At 40.6% G+C, this 15,339-nt stretch overlaps 1 long non-coding RNA gene and 1 pseudogene across 1 annotated transcript; one reads left to right on the top strand and one right to left on the bottom strand.

Annotated features, from left to right (window-relative positions):
- Positions 1–10,286, bottom strand: part of LOC121764305 — a 33,978-nt pseudogene extending 23,692 nt beyond the window's left edge.
- LOC121764973 lies at positions 1,348–8,562 on the top strand. The gene is made up of 2 exons (XR_006042672.1): positions 1,348–2,251; positions 7,309–8,562. It is a non-coding gene; the product is annotated as an uncharacterized LOC121764973 (long non-coding RNA).
- Positions 10,287–15,339: the final 5,053 nt, after the last annotated feature.

Raw genomic sequence — 15,339 nt, 5'->3', positions numbered from 1 at the left:
TATGGTTCATCCTTTGTAGTTCCTAGTTTGAACTACATTCTATAGGGAAAGTACTTGTTCCTTCTTAGTCCTTTCTATTTTCTTTACCAGGTGAAATATTCTTGTCGTACTTTGTGGTAGTTATTTCAAAAATTCTCACTTCTTCAACTTTCAACTTTGTTTTGGTTGAACGTCCTGGAGCATTGATCGAGTCGATTGCTAGGAAAGATCTAGTGAACAAGTCTAGATCTTGACTGAAGAAGTGTGTGGATATCAGAGTGAGAAGCAAACCTGGCTCTGATACCACTCTGTCACGACCCAATTCTCGTTAAGGATAACAAGATTGAGAAATTCGCGACTAATGGGGGATTAAAGAAGCGGGGATAGAAAAGGGGGTAGAATCTGAAGAACTTGCCGAAGGCCAAATGTGATATTTCAAAATAACAGTCAAGTATTTGATACAATCTCAGAATAGAATAAATTGACATGTCAACTGAATCAGAGTTCAATGATGAGACATTACTATTCTCATTTAACAAAACACAGCGGAATAGGTCCCTACTGAACGACTTCGTGTATGAAGACACGAATCGTCGAGAAATCCACACGATTATTTAATAGCATCGACTCCGATCAATTCTTCTCCATCTTGACGTTCAACCTGCACATTTATAAATACATGCAGGGCTGAGTACAGGAGTACTCAGTGGACACGTGCCGAAAACAAAACATACAAATATAAGTTGTCATCCATCAACAGTATCACACGGGGGTTTTCTTAAAAGGCCCGAGCATACTAAATTCTTTTGTGATCTTAAAAGTCCGACTGCAGTCTAAGTTCTTGATGTATTCCTCCATGTCTGAGAATCCAGTGTGCCGTGAAGGTGGCCGCCTTCACAAGCACCCTCGCCGGCCAACCTCTCTCTAGGATGGCTCACAGCACTCGCGCATGAAACTCCGAATAGGATTTGCGGTCCTATTGGGAACCAAACTCGTTACCAAATTTTTGGCATCGCCAAACTTTCGGCATATAGCCCTCACAGACAGGTCTCGAAAACAAACATTTTAGGCATGACAACAACTTTAAAATAATTCACATCTCCATTTTTGAGAAAAGATGATATTTCATAACTTCAAAATATTTGCTTTATATCCACACTATAGTGTTGGATAATTAAAAGAAAGCCCACCTGGTATGCTTATCTCCAATTAAAATCTTCGTTTGGCCTCACTTGCCCTTTGAATAAATTCTCCTTTAGAAATAAATAGCGTAACACGCTAATTAGTACTTGAACTATTTTTCTGAAAAATAATGCATGCATCCTATAGGATAGCATCTATCTCTTAGTCTCGGCTTATAGGGTTTTCCCTTACATCCTATCTCGGCTACACTATACTGCAGCATTTAATTATCGCTCTACTTATCTTGGAGAAATTCTATTATCTCTTAAAATATGGATTCTTAAAATCCCTCCTTAAATTCCTTCTTCTTCGGATTTTTCTTAAGGCCGCCTATGGCGCCGCGGGGCGAAGCCGGTCGACCCTTCGTGTCTCAACATGAATATTCTCCATCTTTGGTAACTCAAAATTTATTCGGAAATTAATTAATTTATGATCAAGCATCCAAGCTTAATTTCATAAATTAATTCCTCTCCAACAATAATTAATTTCCAAGTCCATTAATTTACTTGTCTAGCCCATTCCAACAAAAATCCCTCGGTCCAAAATCCTCTCCAAATGGCCCATTCTCAATTAAATTCAATGTGAGGCAGCCCGATTGCTAAGCAAGAGGCCCAAACACCCAAACATTATACCTCCACTCCCATCGGTCCCTTCTCCTCTATCCATCTCCCTAAATTCCCAAATTGAGCACACAAGGAGGCAGCGGCTTCTCCTTCAAGCTCCCCACCTCCGTCCGCCTTTCTCTTAATTTCCGGCGAGTTCTCGCCCTAGGTGGCCTCGATTCCCCAAACTGGACCCCTCTCCCTCAAAATTTCGCTCCCTTGCCTTGGTCCTGCGGAGTCTTCCTCAAAGCGACGTCACCGGCACCGCGGTTGCCATCTTCCGCCGCCTACTCCGGCGGCGCCCCCCTCCTTTGCGGACGCGCGTCGGAGTACTTCTTTCCCCCGTCGATAGCTCTCTCACTCCTCAAATTGAAGCTCCGCCGCCACCGTCGATCCTCAAGATCCAGTGCCGCCGCCTTCCTTCTTCGTGACAGAGGCTCGCACCGGCGCACCGGGCTCTCGCCCTCACTCCCGGCTGTGTAGAAATTGTAAAACTAAATATATATCAAATCAATTCTCAATATAGAGAAGATATAAAGAGATGAGAGGAAAAGATATTTTTATTGATCAGAATTATGAATTCAATTCAAAGAGAAATAGCTAGCTACTTATTTATACTATGGCTGGAAGAGCTAAGACGTAGCTAGAGTGCATAAGGGTGCATGGAGTTGATCACAGACGATTAACTCTCTTTTAACTAACTACCAACTAACTAACTGCCAGCTCATCATTGAAGATCTTCTTCTCTAAATCATCGAGTCTTCTTCATTTCATTGTTTTCATGCAGCTATTTATTTCTTCACTTTCAACACCCCCCTTCAAGATGGACAATATAGGCTTTTAAAGTTCATCTTGTCCAACATTCCTTGGAAGGCAGCAACTCCCAAAGGCTTGGTAAATATGTCAGCCAACTGCAAAGTGTTTCGAATATGCATAGGTTTAATAATCCCATCCAAGTACTTCTCTCTGACTGTATGGCAGTCTATTTCAATATGTTTTGTTCGTTCATGGAAGACTGGGTTGGAGCAGATATGAACCGCAGCTTGGTTGTCACAATACAGAGGGATAGCTTTACTTATTTTGACTCCGAAGTCTGCCAAAATGGTGGAAGCCCATACTACTTCACAGCAAGCTTGAGCCATTGCTCTATATTCAGCTTCGGCTGAGGATCTTGATATAGTGTGTTGCTTCTTAGCTCTCCATGATATCAAAGAAGTTCCTAGAAATAGGCAATATCCTGTCATTGATCTCCTAGTATCCGGACAAGCTGCCCAATCAGCATCCGAGAATATGCTCAAAGAAGATTCTGATTTCCTGGAATAGAACAATCCATGTCCCGGTGTTCCTTTCACATACCTCAATATTTTCTCAGCTGCTATCCAATGTTCCTCACAAGGTTTAGATACGTATTGACTGAGCTTATGGACAGCAAAGGTTATGTCTGGTCTTGTGATGCACAAATATAGAAGTCTCCCAATTAATCTTCTATATTTTGAAGACTCTTTCATTGTTTCTCCTGCATCTTGTCCCAGTTGTTTTGAGGGATCCATAGGAACTGAAGATGGCTTACAGCCTAGAAGACCAGCATCTCTCAACAGATCCATGGCATACTTTCTTTGAGAAACAAGAATACCATCTTTACTTCTAGCAATTTCCAATCCCAGAAAATATTTAGGAATGCTCAAGTCTTTGAACTTGAAATATTGAGCTAAAAATTCTTTGAAGTTATCAATCTCCTTTCTGTCATCTGTGGCTATTAATATGTCATCTACATAAACCACTATACCAAAGAATCTTGCACCATCTTTCTTGAAGAAGAATGAATGGTCTGAGGCTGACTGTTGAAGTCCAAATCCACTCAATACTTGAGATAGCTTTAAGTACCATTGCCTTGAAGCTTGTTTAAGACCATATAAAGATTTCTTGAGTCTACAAACAAGTCTAGTTCCTGGTTCACAGTCGACAGCCCAGGAGGTATGTTCATATAGATTTCCTCTTCTAAGTCTCCATATAAAAAGGCATTGTTTATATCAAGATGACTGAGTTCCCAATTATGTATTGCTGCTAGTGCTAGCATAAACTTCACAGTAGTGAGTTTAGCTACAGGAGAAAAAGTGTCTAGAAAGTCTACACCTTCCAATTGTGTATAGCCTTTAGCAACTAGCCTTGCCTTATATCGTTCTACTGTTCCATCAGCATGAAACTTCACTTTGAAAACCCATTTGCAATCAATAGGTTCTTTCCCAGGTGGTAAAGCTGTGATAAACCAAGTTTCTGTCTTTTTGAGAGCATTTAGTTCATCTTGAATAGCTAGATGCCATTCTGGAATAGGAGCTGCCTGAGCATAGCTGGCTGGCTCAAACACTGCAGTCATCAGAATGACATATCGAAGGTATTCTGGGGATAGTTTTGATAATGTGAAGTAGGAAGAAATTGGGTATGGAGTAGTGGAAGAAACTGAGTTACATAAGTAATCAGTTAGATGAGCTGGTGGTGTAATTGTTCTGCCAGCCCTGGTGGTGATGGAAGAGGTTGATTGCTGGTTAATTTCTGAAGAAGAAGATGGATTATTGGATGAAGAAGGCTCTTTATTATGTGCGGCTGAAAGATTGTGTGAGGCTGATGTTGGGAAATCAGGGAAATTTGATGTAGTGAGGTGTGAGTATGGAAAAATGTCCTCATGAAAGACAACATTGCGAGTAATGATTTCTTGCATGCTGTCAATCTCAAGGAGTTTGTACCCTTTATATCCAGGTGGATACCCCAAAAATATGCACTTAGAAGCTCTTGGTGAGAACTTGTCTCTGCCTCTAGTAAGGGTTGAAGCATAGCACAAACAGCCAAACACTTTCAAATGGGAATATGAAGGTTCTTTATTGTATAGGATATGAAATGGTGTAGTGTTATGAGGTAAAACAGAAGATGGAGTTCGGTTTATTAGGTATGCTGCTGTGAGAATGCAGTCTCCCCAGAAAGTGTTAGGTAAATGGGATTGAAAGAGAAGACTTCTTGCAACATTTAGAAGGTGTTGGTGTTTTCTCTCCACTCTAGCATTTTGTTGTGGAGTTTCCACACAAGAGTGTTGGTGAATGGTTCCAAAAGGAGTGTATATGGAGGGTATAAGAAATTCTGGGGCATTATCGGTTCTGATCATTTTGATCTTTTTATTGAACTGAGTGTGGACTGTGTTAAAGAATTGGATGAGAATGTCTTTAACATCAGATTTGTGTTTCATGAGGAAAATCCAAACAAATCTGGAAGCATCATCAACAATGGTAAGGAAGTATGTAAAGCCCTGTGATGTGCAAGGATTAAAAGGACCCCAAACATCACAATGTATCAAATCAAAAGGAGCATCTGCTATAGAGTTGGAAGATTGAAAGCTGAGGTGTTTTTGTTTGGCCATAGGGCAGATATCACAAACAGATAAGCTTTTATTTGGCAAATGCAAAATGTCAGAAATACATTTGAGTTTATTTATGGAAGGATGGCCTAGTCTCATATGCCAAGTATCAACAGAAACAATGGCATTTACAGCAGATACAGTAGGAATGATACCAGAATCAACAATGAGTGTGTAAAGATTTCCAACACGTTTACCCTTCCCAATCAAAGTCCCCTGTGAAGTTTCCTGAATTGTGAGTGAATCATGAGTAAAATTCACAACACAAGGTAAAGAAGATGTTAAGGAACTGACTGAGATAAGATTGAAAGTGAAGGAAGGAACACAAAGGACAGAGGAAAGAGTTATTGAAGAAGTGAGATTAATGGTGCCTATGTGTGTCACAGTGGCTGTTTCACCATTAGGCAAATTCACAAAAGTCTCATTAACAGGGGAAGATGAATCAAACAATGATAGATTGCAGCATACATGGTGTGTGGCACCAGTATCAATTAGCCAAGAATTAGGAGCAGTAACATTAGCTACAAAGGGAGTGAAAGAGAATGTACCAGCAAAGTGAGGTGATTGTGAAGTTGGAACTTGAGGTGATGAGGTGGATGAATGTATGAGTGCGGCAGAGATGTTTTCTGGTGGAGCTGAAGTGGATTGGGGAGAGGAAGACATGCCAAGCTGAGACTGCAGTAAAGCCATGAGATGTTGGCATTGCTCCATGGTTGAATGTATAGAACCTGCTGTAACAGAGGAATTTGTAGCATTGTTAGTGAATTGTTTATCACTATAATCAGCAAAGTTATCCTCCACCAAATTCACTGATTTAGGTTGCATAGAATCTCTAAATGTAGGTTTTCCTCTGCCTCTTCCAAAACTAGGTGGAAAACCATGTAGGACAAAGCATCGATCAATAGTGTGATTTGTTTTTCCACAGTGAGTACATAATCTGCCTCTGCCATAGGATGAGGAAGCTGCATTTGCAGCAAACAATTGTTCACTTGAAGAATGAGAAGGAGAAATATAGGCTTGATCAATATTTCGTTGTCTTTCTTCCTGCACAACCATGGAGAAGACCTTTGACAGTGATGGTAAAGGTACCATAGAGAGGATTGTAGATCGGATTTGAGAAAAAGATGGATTAAGGCCAATGAGGAATTGCATTGTGCAATCCTCCTCTTGAGAAATCTGCCATCGCCGAGCGCTATTGCAACGGCAATTGGAGCATGTACACCAAGCAATCGGCTGGAAATGCTTAAATTCATCCCAGACTATTCTCATATTAGTAAAATAAGAGCTAACATCATTCTGACCTTGTGTGAGATTCATGATTTGCTGTCGAAGTTGATAGGATCTAGCAGAATCAGATTGAGAAAAGCGATCACGTAGATCCAGCCATATTTCATAGGCATTCTCCAGATACATTATGCTGGAACATATCTGTGGTGAAATCGAGTTTCGTAGCCATGAAACTATCATGCTGTTGCATCGAATCCATGCCGGAAGGAGAAGATGATCATCATCCGGTCGAAGAAGAGTACCATTGACGAAAGGTAGTTTATTCTTAGCTAGAAGAGCTGTAGTCACAGATCTACTCCAATTGATGTAGTTTGATCCGGTTAAAACCTGAGGCACAAGCTGCAAACTAGGATTGTCGCTTGGATGAAGGTAATATGGACTGGAATTGTCCTCCAAAGTAGAATTGTTTGATGATCCGCTGCTTCCAGCGTTGCCGGAGTTAGCGGCGTTGCCGCCATTGCCGCGAGCCATCACAGAAACAAAGATAGAATGCGGAATTTAAAAGATGTTCACTGATACCATGTAGAAATTGTAAAACTAAACATATATCAAATCAATTCTCAATATAGAGAAGATATAAAGAGATGAGAGGAAAAGATATTTTTATTGATCAGAATTATGAATTCAATTCAAAGAGAAATAGCTAGCTACTTATTTATACTATGGCTGGAAGAGCTAAGACGTAGCTAGAGTGCATAAGGGTGCATGGAGTTGATCACAGACGATTAACTCTCTTTTAACTAACTACCAACTAACTAACTGCCAGCTCATCATTGAAGATCTTCTTCTCTAAATCATCGAGTCTTCTTCATTTCATTGTTTTCATGCAGCTATTTATTTCTTCACTTTCAACAGGCTGTTCGTCTGTTGGAGGTGGTGGGAGTTACCCCTCTCTCGGCCCCCGTAGCCTCGCCCCAGCAGCTGCTGCCTTGCGGAGGGTTCCCGGAGCTCCGCCGCTGCTCGTCCATCGCCGGCGGCTCTGCTATCTAAAGCTAAGTCCTCTCCCCCCTTTTCCCCGTTTGTTTCCTTGATTACGGGTTACGACAGTATTTGGTGATTAGGGACTTTGTCGAGTTGTGATCCAGTTTAAATCTTGCTCCTTGGTTGTTATTGTTAAATGAGCAGTAGCTATGTGATATAGGGATCCTTGGTGTTGAGCTTGATTGTGATCTACTGTGGTTAAAGAGGCTAAGCCTATGTGATAAAGTTCATGTTGTTGTGGTATCTCATCGTGTTCTATGCTTGGCTATCTACTGTTCTATCGTGATGCAAGAGTGTAATTTCGGGTTACCTTGCTTGGTGACCTTTCTCGGTTGTGGACTGATCTCTCGCCATCCTCGCTCCTCTTCCCTCCCCTTCGTTGCACTTCTCGCGGTAGTGCAATGTGAAACTTGTGGTGACCGAAAAGTGGGGGAGAAAAGGAGGGTTGTGGCTCCTTATATAGCTCTCAACTGTTGGCAGCTTGTGCCTGAAAACTTGGGGACAAAGTCTCTTATTTTTGGCTGCCAGCTTGCTCCCTTTTGAGCTTTGTGATTATGTGATTATGCTATAATGGTGAAATTCTTGGGAGAAAACAGCCCCTCCTTGGCTGTTTCTCAAGCCTCGATAAGAGGGTTCCATTCCTCCATCCTTTTTGGCTTGTGGTTGGGTTCCCTTACCTTGTGGCAGCTGGGTTTGATTCCCGATTGATGCAAGTTAAGAAGGGACAATTGTGGCTGATCTCACAGCTGAAAATCGCAGCCTCTTGGCTGCCTATTACTCCTACTATCTTAATTGAGCTTGTCTCTCCTCTTCCCCCTTATGTGTTAAAAATTTGACACCCTTTTTTGGTGTAATTTTTGTAGGTGAGGTGGCTGCTCCTTGGAGCTACATGGAGGGAGAATCGAGAGGGAAGAGGAAGGAGAAAGGGGTCCCTTCTTGTAGCTACTTGGTTCTCATACTAAATTAGCCAACTCCTAGTCTTGCTTATTAGAGTTGGTAGGATGAAAAGTGTCATGAGTGTTGTCTCTTTCACTTATGTAACTATGTACTAATAGCATCTCCATTATCCATGAAGTTTTGTATTTCCATATTGTACTTTTAAATAAAAGCATATCTCATACTTTTATCCTTGAATGCATTTTCTTGCAACTTGTTGTTTTTAATACCAAACTTGATTTATCCCAACGTCTGAAAATATAATGAAAATTCTACGTCCTCTAAACGAGAATTAGGCGAGCTAATAAATTCGATTTATCCATAACAAAAGGAAAGAAATTCCGGGGCGTCACATGCATCTTACACTGTCTCGGGTGATCGAATTGTTGCCCAAAAGTCTGCCTAGCAGCCGGATTGTCCCAGCTCGTCGGTTGCCTCGTGAGAGTAAGGTTGATTCCAGCCCTCGGCGAGCCCCACGTCGAAGTTCAAGTCGTGTATGGACTCGCCCACGAAGTCATCCCTAAATTAGGGTTAGGGTTTGGGAGCAGCCTGCGCCACCGTCGGTTGTAGAGTACCCTAGATTAGGGTTAGGGTTCGGGAGCAGCCCTGCGCCACCGCCGGGGGCAGAGTCCCCCATCAAAGGCCGCGACGGCCCGACATGATCGCCTCCTGTCGCTTGCGCGAACACCGGGTATTTTCTGAACCGGTTCTCCCCGCTTGACGGGGGTTCCGGATCAGGTCGCGCCGACCGAATCGCCGTCGTGGCGCTGCGTGCATGAGCCTCCAAGCGCGCCTCCATACCAGCAATTGACGCCAATACGTGCTCCATGGTGATCGATCCGACGTCCATAGTTTTGGTGGACGACGGTAGCGGTTCAAGGCCACGAATCGTCATTGCTTCCGAACGATCGGTCTGTGACATAATTCCGTGAGTACAAGAATGAAAGCACCACTTGTTAAGAAAGAAGTTCCTCAACTTGCAGATTTCGCGTCGAACGTCGCGGGAGCTTTTGCCCGTCGATCAATCCGGCGTCGAAACTAGGGTTTGTGCGTGTTTTGCACGTTGGGGAAGGATAGGAGCGAGAGAAAGTATTTTATTTCTTGAGTGTGAAGATAAAATACACCCCTATTTATAACTAAGGACCCTAGGGTTGATTCGACTTTGATTCGGGAAAGAATCAACAAAGAAAACCCGAAAAGGAGTTTAACGAGTGCTCAACGAATAAACTAATAAAACTAAATTGTTCTTAAGTAAATTACCATAAATAAATGACTCTAAATAAATAATAACTCCTACTTAACGTGAGACAAAGTCTCCGTAACGTGCCGGCCACTTTAACTCACGTCTCGTCGACCTGTCCCGCCGAGCCGGCTCTGCCCGCTGCTCTGTCGCCGGCACCCTGGTGTCGGCGTCAAACTCGTCGTCTTGCAGCAACTCTCGTTCTTTAAGCTTGGCCGACGGAGGTCCCGTATCAGACTTGCTTAAGCAGAGGGTGTTTGGGATGTTTCCAGAGAATGTGTTGTTGCCAAGATTAAGGGCTTGTAAATGTTGGAGTTTGGAGAAATTGAGAGTGGAGATTTGGCCGTTGAGGAGGTTGTTGCGAAGGAGAATAGTGGTGAGGTTGGTGAATTTTGTTAGAGAGGGTGGGAGGTGTCGTTGAGGTTGTTGGAGTGGAGTTGCAGCTGCTCTAATTTGGAAAGCAGCCCTATATTTTGAGCTATCTCACCACTTAGTTGATTGGATTGGAGCTCTAAGAAAATGAGGTTTGAAAGGTTGACAATGTCCTTGTTGATTGGCCCGGAAAGTTTGTTGTAAGGCAGAGATTTCTTGCAATCTTGTTAGGGTGTAAAGGTCACGTGGCAGTGGACCCGAGAGGAAGTTGGAGCCTGCTCTGAAAACTTGAAGGCTTGAGCATTGGGTGAGGGAAAGAGATAATGGACCAATGAATTGATTCATGGAGAAATCCAAGATTTTGATGAGTGGGGAGATGTTGCAAATAGATGAAGGATTCGAGGAAGTGAAAGTGTTGTTGCTGATGTTTAAGATAAGTAAATTGGATGGTTGAGGAAGAAGAGAGGTGGGATCAAAGGAGCCATTGAAGCGGTTGCTTGAGAGGTCAAGGGTGTGGATGGTGATGGGCAAAGAGCAGATGATTGGGCAGAAGAGGGAGTTGAAGCTCAAGTCGAGAGTGAGGAGACGAGGAGGGAGAGCGGGGAGGAGGCCGGAGAGATGGTTGTGGGAGAGGTTTATGTGGGCTAGAAAAGAAAGGTTTGGTAGAGTGAGGGAGGTGCCAGAGAGATTTTTTTCCAGCAGACAAAGATGTGTGACACGAGGGGCGCCGTTGTGGGATGTGCAGGCTACGCTTTGCCAATGGCAGCAATTGGTGGAGGGAGACCAGTTGAGGTTGAGGGAAGGGGATTGGGAAGAGATGAATGATAGTAAGGAATCTTGTTCTAGCTTATTGCAACATAGCATTCCATTTATTGAGGGTAGAAACAAACTGAGATAGAGGGTCAAGAGTAGCATAGGTTTGGCCATTTGATTAATTTCCATTATTTTTCCTTCATTCACTCCTTATATCATTAGAGAGAGATGGAATCATGATTTCTTGGAGCAGAGAAAAATGGGATAAGTCCACCCATGGAGACATGGATTTGGATGGTTTCATTTTTTTGTCAAGTTTCTATGTATCATTGTGACATGTATTTGAATAATTTCGTGTTTCTTGAATTCTACTGTATCTATTACTGCAAATGGCATATATCAATATTTTAGGTGTAAAATATAAAAAGATAAAAAAAAATTGGACACTTATTTGATACTCCCTTCGTTCCAAGGAAGATGATCCCTTCCTTGGACGGCACGAAGTTTTATGCAGTTTTATTTTGTGTGTTGAGTGGAGAGATTAAAGTAAGAGAGAATGAATAAAGCAGAGATAAAGGTGTTTTTATTTATAGTAATGAGTCATCTTAAATGGGACAACCCAAAAAGAAAAGTGATCATTTTTAATATGACGAAGGAATATAGATCATGAAAGAATAACTAGGTCTACCAAATACAAAATCAAATCAAGTGCAGCCTTCGTATAGTGATCAATTCACGTGGAGCGCGTAATGTTTTACTTTACTCAACCAAAGACTTTAGGATTATTCGGACATATTGTGGTTGAAATATGTCAAATAATATTATTTTTAAATTAAAAAAATTATTAAATAAATTTAAGGAGGTATTAATGTCAATTACTACTTTCTCAATATTTAACATTATCTTAAAACTTTAAATTTACATAACTTTTTCGATTTAAATTATTTTTCATGAAAAATATATCTAATTAAAAATAATTTCATATGGATTCTAACGATATCTCAATTGCAATGTTCCGACAATGATCAGATGATGAAATTTTATACTCCCTCTATCCCACAAGAATATACATTCTTTCTTTTTAGTCCATCCCACAAGAATATGCACTTTCTAATTTTGGAAACTTTTTTCTCTCTAATGAGATGAGACTCATTCCTCACTAACAATACTACAGTATATGCATTTTAACAAATTTCAATAAGTATAATGCATGCACAATATCAATAAAATTGTGTTGATATTTTCAGATACTTGTGTTGATATTTATAATACACTATGTTGATATGCAAAAAATTATGAAAATTATATGTTAACAAATTTATTATTTTACCCTTTTGTTGATATTTTATTTATTATTTATTGAAATTCGTAAGCTTTAATCTCATCTACTCATTTTTAAATTTAATGAGGTATAATTCATTTTAATTGTAAATTGAATACTACAGTATATGCATTTTAACATGAACTTATTTGAATAATCAATAGAATATAAATCTCATTGCATATATCATATTCTTGTCTCCCTCCATATTATATGGAGGAGAACATCTTATTAATTGAATTGAGTTCAATCATCATTTTAATTTATACTCGGAGGGCATTGGAAAATTTGGGGTTTATTTTGTCATTTAATTGAAATTTATTTGAACAGATCGTTTCAGGAAAGTGTTTGTTCTTTAAGATGTCAATTTCATAGTCTTCTACCCAAGACATAGGGAGCAATCAGCCAATCCATGAAAATATACTTGAAGATATTGAGGTTGAAGAACTAGAGCTCGAGGGAGAGGAAGAGGGAGAGGGAATGGTGTCGCCGGCATCAAAAAAGCGTAAACACGTAATGAGGTCGGATATATGGAAAAAGTTTGATAAAGTGGTTGAAGATTCAATTCAAAAAGGGAAATGCAAACTGTGTGGAAATACGATATGTGCTGATCCAAAGAACAATGGCACATCCGCTATGTGGAAGCATCATGCTTCATGTTTGAAGAAAAATGAAGCGGAAAAGAATAAAACACCACTCAGCCAAGATGAATTGTGGCAAGACATCCAAGAAAGGGGCAGATACGCATTATGCAGGATGATTGTTCTTGATGAACAACCATTCAGGTTGGTGGAACGAGAGGGATTTCGTTTATTCTGCCGTGATATGTTACCAAGCTTTAATATCCCGAGCAGATACACGGTAAGATCAGATTGTGTGAAGATGTTTCTAGAGGAGAGGGAACTATTGAAAGTTGTTTTCTCCAGACCAAGCATGAGTAGAGTATCAATTACCACTGACTGTTGGACTGGAGTCAATAACACAAGCTTTATTTGTGTTACATCACATTTCATCGACAAGGAATGGAGGCTGCACAAGAAGATAATCAGCTTCTTTGACATTACCAGTCATAAGGGGGATGATATTGCTAAGGTGTTGATAAAGGCTCATACGAACTGGGGCATTCAGAGGCTTTTTTGTTGCACCATGGACAATGCTAAAAACAATGGTGTAGCAATCAAGGAAATGAAGTCCACCTTCAATGCGAGAGGCATGCTTGTTGCCAATGGGCAATATTTTCATCAGAGGTGTGTTGCACACATACTTAACTTGGTTGTCGAAGACGGCATGAAAAAAATAGGCATGGCTGTTGTACGAGTTAGAGAAGCCATGAAATGGATAAAGGGTTCATCAACAAGGTCTAAGGCCTTCAAGGATATTGCCAAGGTACGTAAGGTTGATACCAAAAAATTCTTGTGTCAAGATGTACCTACTAGATGGAACTCGACTTACTTAATGCTCGAGGCGGCATTGCCATATGAGCCGGTTATGAAGCTGTTCAGCAACGTCACTCCCCAGTTTGGTAGGGATTTGAGAAACCTGAAACACAACGACCTCACAGTTGGCGTACCTGGAGAAGAAGATTGGATTGAAGTGAGGAAGATGTGTAGTTTTCTCCATTCGTTTTATGCTATGACTCGTCTCGTCTCTGGCACCACGTATGCCACATCATATTCATTTTTAATGGAGATGTGTGACATATTCCTTATCATAAAAAGGTTGGAGGATGATGAAGATGCTGAGATTAGATACATGGCCAAGAAGATGATGGAAAAGCTTGGTAAGTATTGGTTAGAGGGACATGAGCTTAATCCAAACATGAACAAAATTCTGTACATTGCTGCAATGCTAGATCCTAGACAAAAGATGAAGCATGTGCAGCATTGTTTGAAGACGTTGTATGGTGACGCTCGGGCAAATGAATTGGCAGAGGAGTTGAGAAAGTCAGTCTTTGACTTATTTGAGTTGTACAAGAGAGAATTCACTCCAGTGGCTGCCAAAACACAACCACAAACAGCTTCAGCTAGCCAAATGTCGAATAGATCGACTAATCTGCGATTGCTTGGTAGAAGTTCTTGTAACATTCTCTGTGTTGCTAGTGAGGATGATGATGATGATGATGAAGATGGAAGCTCAGAGCTCACTCGTTACTTCGCAGAGAAGCAATTCAAGGCCAATGAAGATGATTTTGGCATTCTTATGTGGTGGAAGACATACGGTATTTCCTATCCTATTCTATCAGAGATGGCTAAAGATATCCTTGCTATTCCTATACCAAGCGTTGCTTCTGAGTCGGCTATCAGCATGGGGGGCATGTGCTGTCGATATTTAGAAACTCTTTGGCACCGGAAATGGTAGAAGCTTTGATATGCTCCGAGGATTGGTTGAGGTCCAATTCTAGTTCTGCCGATCTCATGGAAGAAGAAGGAGAACCAATACCATTTTTGAAAAAACAATACTATGAAAGTGAGTAATTCATTGCTATTTACCAATATATTTATTTATTCTCCATTTTGAACTCATTTTCTTTAATTCATTACTTTTTATAGCGGTGGAGGCACTCCATAAGGATGGCAAAGTGACGTGGCCATTGGACGGTGCAGAATTGGGAGAATTGGAAAGAACTCATTCAAGTGATCATGATGAAAGCTAAATTTATCGTGCATTTGGTTTGGAATTTGAAAATATTGATCTTGGAGGTTTTTTTTAATATTGGGAGAATTGGAAAGAACTTTGAATGGTTGTTGAATTGAATAGGTTGTAAACATTGATGGATTGACCTTTTGGTACTAAATGTCTTTGGATAATACTACTATCTCTATATTGATAAAGCACTAGCTAATTTAATCCAAAATTCTTTGACATGATATTAAACAAGTTCCTTAAACCGGTCTTAAATTCTAGAATGTTGTAACCAAATTTGAAATGGTGTCTTCCTCAATAAATGACGGTTTCATTGTAAATCTCCACGTTTTTTACTCCAATTTCCATTTTCTGATAAAAAACACCATAACTGCTCCACTCCATCAAATACAAATCCCCACTTTCAACTCTGTACAAACACAAAGACATAGCCAGATAATTAATTATAGTGATGCAAGAAACAGACAATCACAATATAATCACGAATATTGTATGCGAATTCAAATGCTTAACTTTAATCAAGGGATGAATACAAAAGTACCTACATAATTTTTTCTACAAATTTAAACACTAAAACCGCAATGCAGTGCAAGTGGTGGCCAAGGTGGGAATTTCTCGTGTGCAACATCCAAGGATCAAA

The sequence above is a fragment of the Salvia splendens genome, chromosome 14 (genome assembly GCF_004379255.2).
Source record: "Salvia splendens isolate huo1 chromosome 14, SspV2, whole genome shotgun sequence".
Taxonomy (NCBI): domain Eukaryota; kingdom Viridiplantae; phylum Streptophyta; class Magnoliopsida; order Lamiales; family Lamiaceae; genus Salvia; species Salvia splendens.
Note: the sequence above shows the minus strand (reverse complement) of the source record. Positions and strands in the feature narration are given on the sequence as shown.